Below are 13354 nucleotides of genomic sequence, written 5' to 3'. Positions count from 1 at the left end.
TCCTTCCTTGTCCTATCACTACAAGGCTGTGTTTCGTTCTCTTTCTCAAACTTTCAAAGTCATCACAAACAGAAAAGATACTACAGGGGAAAAAAAAAAGCACAAGGCAGATTTACCTTTCTCTTGACAGAGTGAATAGTCACCTTGCTGAAGACTTTTTGAGCTATTTCAGACGCTGCTCGCCTTTTATCTGTACTTACCTCTCTAAAGAACTCTACACGCATTCGCAAAACATTCTACAACAAAAAGCCAGATAGCTTCAACAACCAAAAAGTGATAAAATAAAAAGCAAGGAGATAACACTCCATTTAATAACCTTTGTAGTTCTCGATTTTGCAATGCAGAATTTACTTGCTTTTATCTGGGTAAATAGAGAAGATAACACTGTCGCCAATAGGGAAGATGAAGTACATCACCGCACTTTTTGATACTTTTTAACTACATAGACCCAAAATCTGACTTCACGTTCCTTTCTCATTGTATCTAAATTTAGACAGTGACGTATCAATCTTACAGTCAGCAAAACTCACAGGTTTACCCAAAAGACCCATGGCAAACAAAGCTCAGACATGTTGTGCTCACAGTTTGTACACCTTGTTCACCTGCTCAGAAACTCTTCAAGCTGAAAACCCAGCAGGCTTCCCAAGGTCTGCAGGAACTCAATCATTCCCAATCTGAATATCCCTCTGCTCATCCCCGATTTTCTGCTTACTGACTCTGCTTGTCAATGTGCTAGTTAATTCTTTCCAAAGAACGCAGAGGGCAGCCTGAAATCTCATCTCGCACAGATGACATCCTACTTCTGGAATGCTGAGCAAACAGGATCTTAAGACGCAAAAGAGAAAGTGTTTATGGAAGATTTGCCTTAAATGATTAAAAACCCCCAACACTCATAATGAAAACCACAAGGTGAATTTTCAGTGCCTGTGACAGGTCTGTGTTATGTATGACTCGCTCATTACAGCAAATATGAAATGCAAGAGAAAGAAAAACCTAACACATTACTGAGAACTCCAGCATTCAAATCACCCTGGACAGATATTATGCAAACTCCCACTTCAATCTGTAGCCACAGGGATAGCTGGTCATTACAGGACCTGATCAGGGACTGTGTTTAGCAACTTCTCTTCCTAAAAAGACTGCAGAAACCAATTCCTCAGCGTCCACACATTTTAAACAAACTTAGTTTTAGAGTCTTTAAGCATTACTTATAGTTCTACATTTTTTGGCTATTTGTGGAAGAATTACTGGGATAAACAGGATTATTCTACTGTACAGGCTGAACTGCTGAGGGGAAAAAAGGCCTTCATTCAGCAACATTTGCTTCACTTACCATTTGGATATTGCAAACTGCAATTGAAGTGTAAATAGCAGGACAGATGTATCACTCCTGCTGCCTTGGGTATTCACAGTGCAGACAGCAAGGTGGGAAAAGCTCCAGCCGACCATGTAAGAAAGTAGTAGTGATGTTTACAAATGCTAATTGAGGCCAAGTAAAACGGCGGTCATTCACTGGAAGCAGTGCCAAACTGCAAACAACTACTGAAGAGATGTCCTTCAACTCCTCTGTGTAGGTTATTTAATGCAATCAGCAAAATCCCTGATGTGAGGTAATCTCAAATCAAGGCTCGTGGAGAAAGCAGGAGCCAGCAGTCCATCAGTTAAAGCTGCAATACTATCAGCAGCATCCTCATCAGAACCACATCAAGCACAATGTCCCCTGCTCCACAGTGCCTCTTTTTCCCTGCTAAGGGCTGGCTCCAAGTCTGTCTAGCAGAGCACTCCATTAGATAAGCAAACAGAAACGGGATGAGAACAAGTCAAGCATGTTAGGAAGCGTCCTTAAGCAGGCTTCCAAACTCCAACCACTCCCAGCTCAGGGATTTCTCAAAATGGGTATCCATTCTGCGTGCTTACAGCCCTCAAGTGCATGCTGTAGGTCATGTCAGTCTCACCTCGGGTTTTGCTCTGCAGCTGGCACAAGATGGTTGGGGAAAGGCAGTGGAAGTGCAGACTAGAGGACCTCTTCATCTGCCATCTAACAGCCATAGCTCTATTTTAAGTTCACGGCATCTAGATGAACCACAGCCTTTAAATCAATATTAAACATTTTTGTGAATGGCTGGACTGCTGGGGAATGGGCATCTGCAGGGACTGCTCTGTCAGTTCCCCATCAAACTTCTTTAAAAGAAATTCTACACCTTGTTTCTAGTCAGAAACTGTTCATTAATAACACCAAGGAGTGGGAAAGAAGATGATTACTTACACTTCATGTGGCATGTAAATAATAGAAAGAAAAAATAATCAAGAACATGGTATAAAATGAAGTCTCATTCAAAGTAACATGCAAGCAATGTTTATACCTTCTGATTTTACAAAGTGTCAATATATATTGGAAAAGATCCTCCTTACTCTATTCAGGAGTATTCTTTAGAACTTGATAAATACAGCCTGCTGTTACACTGCCTTAATTTTATTTTGGTATCTTCCTTCTGTTCTGCAAATGTCTTATGTTGTACCTAAAGAGAGACATCAGTAAAGATCCTCAGAAACAACTCTGTGCAACCAAATACATTATTGGAAATTAATACACCTGCACTCCTACAAAAAGTCTATATGAAAACCATTCAGCAGACACTGAGTTTTGCAGTCCCATGACAAATAAGACATGACATCTATGTAACTTGCTCACAGACCTGTTGCACAAATACCACTTCTCACTTTTCCAAACACACTGCAGCTACTGAATTCCTTATGGAAAAAAGCTGCCAAGTCAAAATTATTTACAAGCTTTTTCTTAGACCTTCTTAATTCCTTCTGCACTGCCAGAAGCACAGCACTTGAATGGCTAGTTCTATTCAAAGATACAGCTATATTTGTTGCGCAGCTACTGCAAACTCCTGAATCATGCAAGCAGGGGTAAGTGCCAGAATATGCTTCACTGGACCTGAAGTTCACATCTGCCTTACTTACCAGGACAAAGAAAAATAAAGCCAGGCACTTAGTTTATAAATAATAAATCCTGCAAAGACTACAGTTAATAATGAATTCTTGCAACAGGGTTTTGCTTAATCTGGTGCATTTAGCACTCATGACCTTGGCAAAATACCAGTGGGGGAACCCACCAACGCTGTGCAGCAATCCTCACTCCCTCTTATATTAGGCTACAACAGAGGACTACACAACATTACATCAGTCAACCAGTTTTACAGATCTGCAACTGAGTCACCTGGAGATTACAGACAGTTCCAGAATTGCCTGAGCCCTGCACCAATGGGATATTGCTGTCTCTATAAAGCTTCATGCTAACTGCTCTTAGTCTGGACTTGGTAGCAGCTGCATGCTCCTGCAAAACAAATGCTTGGCAAATTTGCTGCTGCTGACAGCAAAGTGACCCCTGTTTCTTTAACTCCTTGCTTCAGAAAGGTTAGTGTTACAAATTAACCCTGGCTTTGACCCAGCGGTTTGGATGAAAGCATCACCTTTCTCCTTCTGCCTGTGTTCTAAGTCCTCGTCCTTCTCAAGTACTAAAAATCACCAATACACCTGGTATGCTCAAAACCATGAAAAAAAGGAGGAGGAAGAGTAGGGAAGGAAAACACACAGGTTCCTGGGTTCAGAATTTCCCACAGATCTCAAAGAGCCACCACTGCCACTAATGACATGTTCTGCCAGTCGGTCTTTGGCACTCTTTACCAGGACAGGAAGCATGATTTTGGATAAGGGTGGAACATAATGGGAAATTAAGAAAAAAATGCTTCCTTCACTATCTACAATAGAAAATCTGGATTAGATCACAGTAGCCTGTTTTGGCCATAATCTATTTGCTCAATTTAACTATAAATGCAGTAGTTACCTGATGGTTAGTTGCCAAATCTTCATCTAATATAAGGAGGATATCTATCCCATCTTTTTAAAGGCTGCTGCAGAGTCCCATTCAGGAATTACAATTGGATTTCCAAGTACTCAGGGGGAAAAACAAATGCCTATTTTTAGCAACCTCCAGAACAAACAAGATGATTTCTTGTCCTTGTTTTGCCTTTAAGAGCAGACAGTAATGTGAGTATAAATGGACAATGCATTTTATCTACCATTTACAGTAGATTTAAGATTGTGCAAGTCAGGAAGAGTCAAAATATAATTTTCCTTAGAAGTATTATCTTATATGTATTATTATACTCCTGCATTTCTTCTCTTTGCTCCCCTTCTCTTGGCAGACTTATAGTCCAGCCACACAACTCCTAACCTTAATAGAAGGAACATATTTGAGAAATGATATTATAGACAACTTAAAATGTTACTAAATCCATATGAACCTCCTTGTGTGCCAGGGTATATAAATACACTCACACAAAAGGCATATCCGCTTCTAGAACAGCAAAGTTATTCAATTAGCACTTGCACAGTTAAAGTGCTTGCAATCCTATTTCACGGGCTACCAAAAACCACAGAACCCACGCCTGAACTATGGAAAACCATCTTCTGCAGGATTTCTTCTTTTGTTAGCTCTCAGATGTCTCATTTTATACACTAGATGGAGCTTTGTCCCCTGTTTCCCCCCCCCCCCCCCCCCCCCCAGCCTGCCAGCTTGCACTGCATTATTTGCAGTCTTATGCAGTGCGGATAAAAAGGGTAAAGAGGTAAAGGGTGAAGCACACTCATTACCCCAAGTAAACAAAGCACACAAAACCGCTTCAGGAGCACCATGACATCAAGTGAGCACATAGGCTCTAACAGCACCCTCCCTGTTCCTGCTCTCCCCTCCCGGTTTGAACGTTGTTTAGTCATTTTACAGAGAATATCTTAGTAACTCTGTGTACAACCATGCTGCAGCTCCCATCAGCCCTTTCCCTGGCCACGAGGAACCATCTTGAGTGCTCACCAGAACATTAGAGTGATTTTGCTGCTTTCTCTCCCCTTATAAAGGAGCAGTGTTTTAACTCATTACCAAATTACAAACCTGAATTGCTTGCTGGTTTTCCTGGTTCTTCCTTTTTATTCCCACTTATTTTAACATAAGCTCTTCCACCTCTTCCCTAGTCACCTCAGCCATCTGTATCTAACACTACTGCTAAGGCTCCAGCCTTGGATCCACTGACACTTTTAGGAAACAATACCCATCACAGTAAAACACCCCTTAACTTACATCTTTGATATCTGGAACATTTGGTCAGGAGCAACAGTTAATCCTTTGCAAACCGCAATATGCATTTTAATAGGAAACAGCAGTATGAGAAAGCTAGCCTGACTTCTGGTGGGCTGCCACAACTCTGTTTGGGTTTTCCAAAGTACTACAGGCTATGCTCCACCATCAGTATTTCAGTGAGGAATTTTAAACTCAATGGGACAGAAAAAAAGGCCAGGTGAATGAATTATTCCTAACATCATAAATGGCCAGCGCTGCAATGGCAGAGTGAAAAACAGCAGTTGCAGGCTGCATCAGGCAAGGTCACATGAAAGAGAAGAGCAAACCATTGGTGTTGCTGGTACATGACACCTATGTAAGACCTCATGGGCAAAGGCTCACGCCTGGGCACTCTGCTCAAGAACGAGAAACTGAAACGATGAGAGGAACAGAGCCCACTTTATAGTGGGAAGCTAAAGAAAAGTTTGGCATTTTAATCTCACAAAATGGAGAGGTTGACAGGGATGAGTGTTGCTGTCTATAAATACTGCAGAGAAACAAACACCCAGAAAAGAACAACCTTGGCATTACCCCAAGTGATATGAACCAGCTATGAGTAAGATTAAATTAGTACCAGTTATATTCTGAGAAGTCCAGTCCTGAAACAGTTTCCAGCTGGAAGACTATCAAAGGCACAACATGCATTGCTTCAGAGACTCTGCAGAATGAAGCAGCCAGTAACCAACTACAGGCCACAGAAGATGCCCTCCAGCCACAGACCATAATGGGACAGACAAAGGGCAAAGCACACTTGCAGAGCAGAAGTGCTGGAACGTAACACTGTATTAAACTGTAGCCTGTACATACACCAGCACAGCCAAATGCTGTACTTCTGGAAGGTAAGCAGGCTTCTTAGCAGGTCGCATCAATGTAAAGACATTCTTCTAGAGCTAACAGCAAGTTCAGACACTAATTAAATACTACTCTTCTCACTTGGCATTCTGGACAGGCTGGAAAGTAAGTGTCAGCAGTCCTCAAGCTGCAGTTTCTTGGAACCATCCTCTTCACTTTTGCCATCAGCTTTGGGACTGCCCGCACTCTCCTGTGCATTGACCCACCTGAGTGAGCCAGAGTTCAGGAGTGGGGAACTGCAGCAGTAAATAACGCCTCAAAAATGCAACCCCTCCTCGTCTCGAGTGGAAACAACTTGAGTGCCTACATCGCTGCTTTGCAAACAAGTGCCTGTAGTTCAGCTGACTGTACTTTCTGTTATGCTCTTTTGCGCAATTTTTGCCCCAAACAATATGGGGGGGGTTGATCATTGCTGCCATAACTTGGTGTAGCCATGCACTTGAAGTGACTAAAGTCAAAGAATAAGAGCAACTTCAAGTATAAAGACTAGAGAAAGGTCTGAAAATGGATTCCAAACACTGGTCATTTTTTTGTCATGCAAAGATTCCTCCAAGACAGTATTTCTCAAATACACAAAACCCCCTAGCAAGAGGTACAAGTGACTGACATCACAGTGCACAAAGGAAACTAGAGTTAGAAAAGTGTGGGAGCAGGTGATGAAAATCAGAATGTGTTATTCATTAACATTGGAACTAGCTGTCTCAGTCCCTATTTTCTTTCCGTCAACCCCACCACACTACCCAGTTTAACCGGCCTGCCAAGTCAGATCCAGAAAGCTTTCCCTAACCAAACATTCACATAGGTCACCCGTTTTTGGTAGAGATCTGCTTCTTTTTTTCACCCGAGGAACAGAACAAAAACAAAAGCACTCCAACCACACTTCATGAGTTCTCCTTGAGGCCACCCCTGGTTTCCACACAACAGCCAGGCCAGAGGCACCTCTAGCAGCAGGCTGGACAGCAAAAAAATCAGTCAAATGTGTTTTAAAAGTTGCACGCACGTCATAAATGTGTTGACTTACAGCATATTCTGATAGAGAGAAAGCTCTCATTCCTTCCTAGGAAGTTAGCTTTGCAAAGAGAACCAAAAGTCAGCCCACGTTCAAGAGTCTTACCACACCCCTTCATTTGCCATTCCACACCAGCACAAAACCCCAAATCCTTGGCATCTCCTTTCCATTGGACATACCAGGTTTGCAGTCCAAGATTTGAAGTGAAGTTCAGAAGTAGAACAGAATGAACAACTTCACTGGCCACGTTATTTCTAGTCTGGGAACAAAGAACTTCAGTCTCCAATGCTCTTTTAATACAGCCTAAATTATTCTTGGATTTGCTTTATTTTTTCCCCCCTTCAGAAGTGTACAAAACCCAAATACACAACCTGAATAACATCCTCCTGTCTGGCAGAGCAAGCACTGTCCTAGAACACTGACATTAGTTCAAGCTGAGAGGATCTACAAAATACACAGCGTTAAATTGAAATAAATGCATTTGATGTTCTTTACGCTCTATTATGTCTATATACAAGTTGCTTGAAACTGGTCTTCAACATATGAATGTTTAGATATGAGCTTTCAAACCAAACAGGTTTAGTACTACTAAAGAGCCAGCACATCAAATCTTCCCAGGCTGAGTGTCAAAAATTCCCCTTAAACGAGAGCAGAAAAAGCCCAAGGCAAAAGTCAGCTTTCACCACACACCTCTGCAGAACCATTACAATGAAGCATTATTAAGCACCTGCGAGGGAGGCATTCAAGACTGATTGCAGGTATCTCACAATCAATAAAACCATGCTACAGCTATTACATCAGATAAGTTGGATCCTTGCTCATTTAAGGAAAACCTCAATATAATGCTAGGGCAAAGGGCAATAAAAGGCTGAAATGGCAATAAATGCAGAAGATCACAGCGTGAAGGGCTGGAAAGCTCTTTCCCTGCCTAAGTGCCAGGCGGCAGGCAGTAGGAACACTTCTCACCTAAGGGGCATAGCAATTGTGCTCCAGAAGCCCTAATCAGTCAGTTTGGTTTGACATAGGCCTATATGCTTTCAGTTCAGTAGGCCTGTACGTTCCCAGTTCAGCTGCCTCAAAACACAAGATTTCTAACCAGTTAATCATATTCTCATTGCATTGTTCAATGGTGGCATCATTTCACAAATTGCTGGAGTACTACCCTTCATGAAACAATACCCAAGAGCTTCTCTGCAGTGATGTTTTCCATCACCTCAAGAAAACAAAACAACCCCCCCACCCCCCCCAAAAGAAAGGTTTGGCAGATAACTGTGAAGCATTCTAGACTAAGGTTCATCCACATAATTTTCATTCAGAATGAAAAGCAGTGAAACTTTGGAACTGAAGTCAAGCATGCAAACAAGGCAAAAGCCACTGAGAATGGTTACATCAGATATTTTCCCGATCCCAATTACAGGGGTGACTGTAACTGTTTCAAAGGGATTTGGGGACATCAAATGCACGGGAAGAAGATAAGCAAGTTGTGATCTCAAAATCTTTTGTGTAAAAGAAAAAAGGAAGAGCGAAAAGAAAACTGAACAGATTAAGAAAATCCTCCTAAAAATCACAAAGCCCTGCTAAACACCCTGTAAATATACCACCAAAAGTAACATTCTTCCCATTCTATCAGTCTACTCCCAAAAAACTTGGCACCTGAGAGCAAAATATTATTCCACGCAGGCAAGAGAGAAGGCATGTTTTCTGAATAAATATTTTGCAGAAAAAAAGGCATGAAAAAGACATTTACAATTTTAATACAAATAAAACATAGAAGTTACTTAAATTACTTAATCTATACTCTTACATGGCAGTTAACAACCATTAATAGAGATAAGACCTTTTATTCAGCTATCATGCTAAATTTCAAGTTTCTGTAAGCAGCCTGATAAAGCAGCTCAGTTATTCCCCCCTCACTTATCTGCTATCTAAAACCACTGACAATATCATCTCAGACACCAGAAAAACACTTGGAACTTCCTACACCATTGCTCAGCCATCCCAAAAGACCTCAACGCACAAATAGGAGCTTTCATCCTCCACTCCTGCTTTCTATTTAGGTCCGTTACATTTAAGGGGCTTTTTTGGAAGTCAGCATCATCATCACACAGACATCTGAGCAAATACCAATTTTCAAGAGTTACTTGGAAAAGTTTCTGTCCCTTCTTCAAGCTACACTTCTCAAGGTATTTGTCCCGGTAACTTGAGGATTTAAAGTCAGGTTGCAAGACTGGATTCTTAACAGGTTAAGGACTGGGGAAACAAAGAGGCTGATTTTAATATGTTTATTAAACAGCAAACTTTCACCAAGCATTTAATTACAACGCTGAACTTGCGCTGACTTCAGCACATCCTAACCAAAGTAACTGGGGACGTTGTTCCAAACCCGGGGGAATCAGCAGGCTTATTTCATTCTTAATTCTATGTTTTCAGCTGCAAACTCACCTGCTCTCAACACACATGAGAAAACTGCACTGGAGCAGCAATCTCAAGGCAAGGCAAATCCCCGGCACGGGCAGCATCAGCCCTGCAGCTCACAGCATGCACAACAGTGTGAACCATGGAACCAAATGGCTGAACATTAAAGCACATAAAAAGGTCGCGTGCATGCTTGCTAGGCTTCTGCACAGAGGAAACAAAGTAAGGAACAAGGAAACATTTACCAAGGCTTGGTTTTTGTTGGTTTTGGTGCTTTTGTGTCAGATAATTTTTAATTTTTTTCTTATCTGATCAGAGTACAGAGTTGGAAATCACACAAACCGAGAGGACTCCAGCTCTGTCTGTACTGCAAGTCAACTGCAGGAGCTCAGATGCAAGCCCAGCGGCATGCTGGAGCCAGGAACAGCACCTTGCTGTACAACACTGAAGCTCAGAAAAAAAAAAACAACCCAGAACTTACCTGGAGAGTTCATCCTCTTACTCTACAATCCAGCACAGCAGGGACTGGTGGGGGCAGATGTGCTTCTGGTGGCCACCAAACCAAAGGGCTGTGCAGAGAGGTGCCAGTAAGCTCCCAGACCCAGCTGTGCTCCTGCTGCTAGCACTCACCCCACTGATCTGCTGCTACCTCTGTCTGCCCTCCCTACAAGACTTCTGCAAATGAAAACAGATGAGTAAGTGCTGCTGCTATAGCAAACTTCCATGCCCATGGTCACTAATAATAGCTTTGTTCCTTTTATCACTGATCTAAAACAAAAAGGAGTTTAAATGCTTGTAGGAAACGTGCATGGCCAAAGGTTTCCCATACAAGCCTAGCATGGAGCTCTTAAACCCTGCAGGTATGAACACAATGTGGAGCAATCTCGTATTCACCAAAAGGGCAAAATAAATAAAGAAGAAAATAATCAGATTTTGTGATTATAAAATGTCATTATATAGAGAGTTTCTGGTTGTTGGTCTTTTTTTTCCAAAGAAAACATCTAAAGAGATATTCACACTTCTTGTAAGAAGCCCCAGCACTAGGGATGAACAACTCAGGAGGACAAATGATAACGAAAACCCTTCCCTTGTGCAAATCCTGAACTTTTTCTCCCTGGAACAAAATTGGCTACAGTAGAAGAAACTGCCTTGCCAATTACTTCTGTTATCAGAAAGTCTGCCAAACCTTTTTTCCTGCAGCCCTCTGCCACAGGATCTACTCCCTGGCTGCAGCAGCCATAATGCCACCCTGCACCTGGCTCCGTGCTGCTGGGAAGTGGCTCTGAAATCAGGCCTGAGCATTTCCATGCTGTGAAAAGCATCCTGAAGCTTCTTGCCTTTTTTTTCCTCCCCAGTAGATTATTTCCTACCATTGGGTTGGCTGTCACTGAGCATCGCACAGTGAATGTTTTTATTTTATTTTATTTTATTTTTTTACAGGAAGCAACTAAGCCAGAGGCAGCAAAAGCATCCTCTTGTTCTTGTGAGAGCCCTTTTCTTTCCTTTTTTTTTAAAGTTTATTTGAACAGTGTCACCATGAAAGAGCTTACAACAATGCCTGTTACAAAATAGGAAGTTCAATTGTTAGGCAAGCTTCGCCTGCATAACTCCACCAGTCTAGAAAGGATATGACGGTCATAGCCAGGACAAAGGACTGCACTCGGTCACCCCACACATCACTTTCAGGCCTGGGTTTCTGTAACTGAGTTGCTTCAGAGCTGAAGTCTGCTTGTCTTCTTCCAGTTGTTAAAAGTGGTCTTCAAATAGCACCAACATGACTTAAGTTATGATTTAAGTTGTAAGTTTCAAAGGCAAAGAACTTCCCCAAGCCTGCAGAGATCCCTACAAGCAGCTCTGCAGCAATGCACTTCAAACCACATTATCCATCACAGAGGCAGAGCCCAGGCAGCCCTTCACTGCAATAATCCTGCTGGATCCATGGCAATCTGGGCTAAGCATGGCTCTCAGAACTACTCCTGCAGATAACAGCAACACAAGTGGCTGAGCAACTGCAATCCGGGAACATGCAAGTGAATCATTAACAGGCACTGATGTCTCCATTACTCACTGTGGATATAGAGCTACTGTGGGTAAGATTTGTTTCAAAAAGAATAAAAATAAAAATAAAAAAAACAACCAAACAACAACAACAAAAAACAGAAGAGCCAACAAACATGAGTAAGAACAGATTCATGCAAACCCAATGCAATGCAAGGAGGGAAAAGGAGGGCATGGCCACCGCACCCGGGGCCACGCAGGGAGCAATGCTGACCGGCTTTGCCCCACCAGAAATGATTAACTTGCCTACAAATGCTGGACAGTTGCCAGACCAGAGGTACGGAGCCATACACAACAGCCCCACAGTAACAGCATGACCTTTAGGTGAGGGTCTCTATGCCCCTTCACCCATTTTCTACAAGAAATGCTTCCAGGGCTTTTTGTCTGTGTGCTTGATGTCCGTGCCACTGAATGCAAGCAATAGAATTGAGCCAACATCCTCAGCCAACCTGTGGCTATGACAAGCACAGACATGCTTCACCAGAACCAGAATGCTGCCAGAACACAGCTTTGGCCCATCAGGTACCATTCATTCCCAGCTGCACCTCTTCATTATGCAAACAGCAGGAGAAAGCCATTCATTTCACCAGGATGGTTTACAAGGTGTACAAGAGGAAAAGCTTGTGCAACAGGAAATAAAGTAGGTTTTGTGAACTGTCACCTGCCGAACAGGTGGCATGGTTTTGCTTATATGGGTTGAAATTAATTATTTTCATAAACTCACCAACTGGGGCAGAAAATGACCCAATGAGCAAAGCAAGCAAAGCAGAGCAAATAAGGCAGCAGGAGCTGGGGCTGCAGTTTGAGGCTGTTCACATCGAGAGCGCTCAGGTTAGAGATTAGGGCCGAGGAATAAGAACTCATTAGCTCTTCTCTAGGGTTCACGATTCAAAACTGACAAAACACACACTTCAGTGCTTCCAAGCTTAACGAAAATTCCAGCAGGGTCGCAGAAGATGCTATTTATAGCTGCCTTAATCTCTGTGCACTCAAACACAGCTGAAGTGCGTACACATATTTTGTGAGCACTTAGACAAAAAAAAAAAATCTTTGTTACTGAAAACTTAATCAGTCGCAAGTTCCATAAATGTAAATGAGTTTTTCCTCACAGTGTTAGCTGCTTCTCACTGAGCTGCAAAGGAAAACAGACGATAGCTTTTCCAACCCAAATTGTTACTGGAAAAAATGGGTCCTGGAAAACATTCAGTGACAAAACTGAGAAGTAACAATGTGGCAAGTTGCACGGCAATTAATTTTGTGAATAGGAAACCAACTCTTTTTGCACGTATCAATACAAGCGAGGCGCTCTGAAACCTTGCACATCCAGGCTTGGCTGCAACAGCACGGCCTGCAAACTGCCAGCCCCCCTGCAAGCTGGGGAGCAACCACCCCATGGCCCTGCTCTGTGAGCTCACTGCTCAGACACTGCCACAGCCAGGGCTCTGCCCTGGGAATGTGCCCAAGTGCAGAAGATCACAGGATCATTAAGACTGGAAAAGACCACTAACATCCCCACGGCCAACCCCAACCCGCCCACTGGCCATATCCCTCAGCGCCACCTCTCCACATGACTCCCACAGTGACCCCACCACCTCCCTGGGCAGCCTGTACCAGTGCCTCACCACTCTTTCTGATAAGAACTATTTCCTCTGCACAGAACCGACGCAGCTGCCTATCTACACTGCTCTAAGAGTCTACACTTGGCACAGAAACACCCAAGCTTAGCCCTTTGTCTCTTAAATAACAGATCACCTACTTAAAATCATGGAAACATTTTATCAATCCAAGTTAGAAAAGTTTCACCCACTGCATAAAGGATGAAAACAAATGTAGCA

The 13354-nt window shown here is 42.6% G+C and overlaps 1 protein-coding gene across 9 annotated transcripts in view; it reads right to left on the bottom strand.

Moving 5' to 3' along the window:
* MITF (melanogenesis associated transcription factor) overlaps positions 1-13354 on the bottom strand; it is an 87837-nt gene that overhangs the window by 44759 nt on the left and 29724 nt on the right. The window contains exon 1 of one of the 9 annotated variants that reach the window (XM_046899818.1): positions 9943-10122. The exons of the other annotated variants lie outside the window; for them this stretch is intronic. The gene's annotated coding sequence lies outside the window, so the exon portion shown is untranslated. Of the gene's footprint in view, positions 1-9942; positions 10123-13354 lie in introns of those variants that run through there. 9 annotated transcript variants of the gene reach the window in all.

The sequence above is a fragment of the Gallus gallus genome, chromosome 12, assembly GCF_016699485.2.
Source record: "Gallus gallus isolate bGalGal1 chromosome 12, bGalGal1.mat.broiler.GRCg7b, whole genome shotgun sequence".
NCBI classification, from domain to species: domain Eukaryota; kingdom Metazoa; phylum Chordata; class Aves; order Galliformes; family Phasianidae; genus Gallus; species Gallus gallus.
The sequence above is the reverse complement of the archived record's forward strand: the minus strand, read 5'-3'. Positions and strand labels throughout refer to the sequence as shown.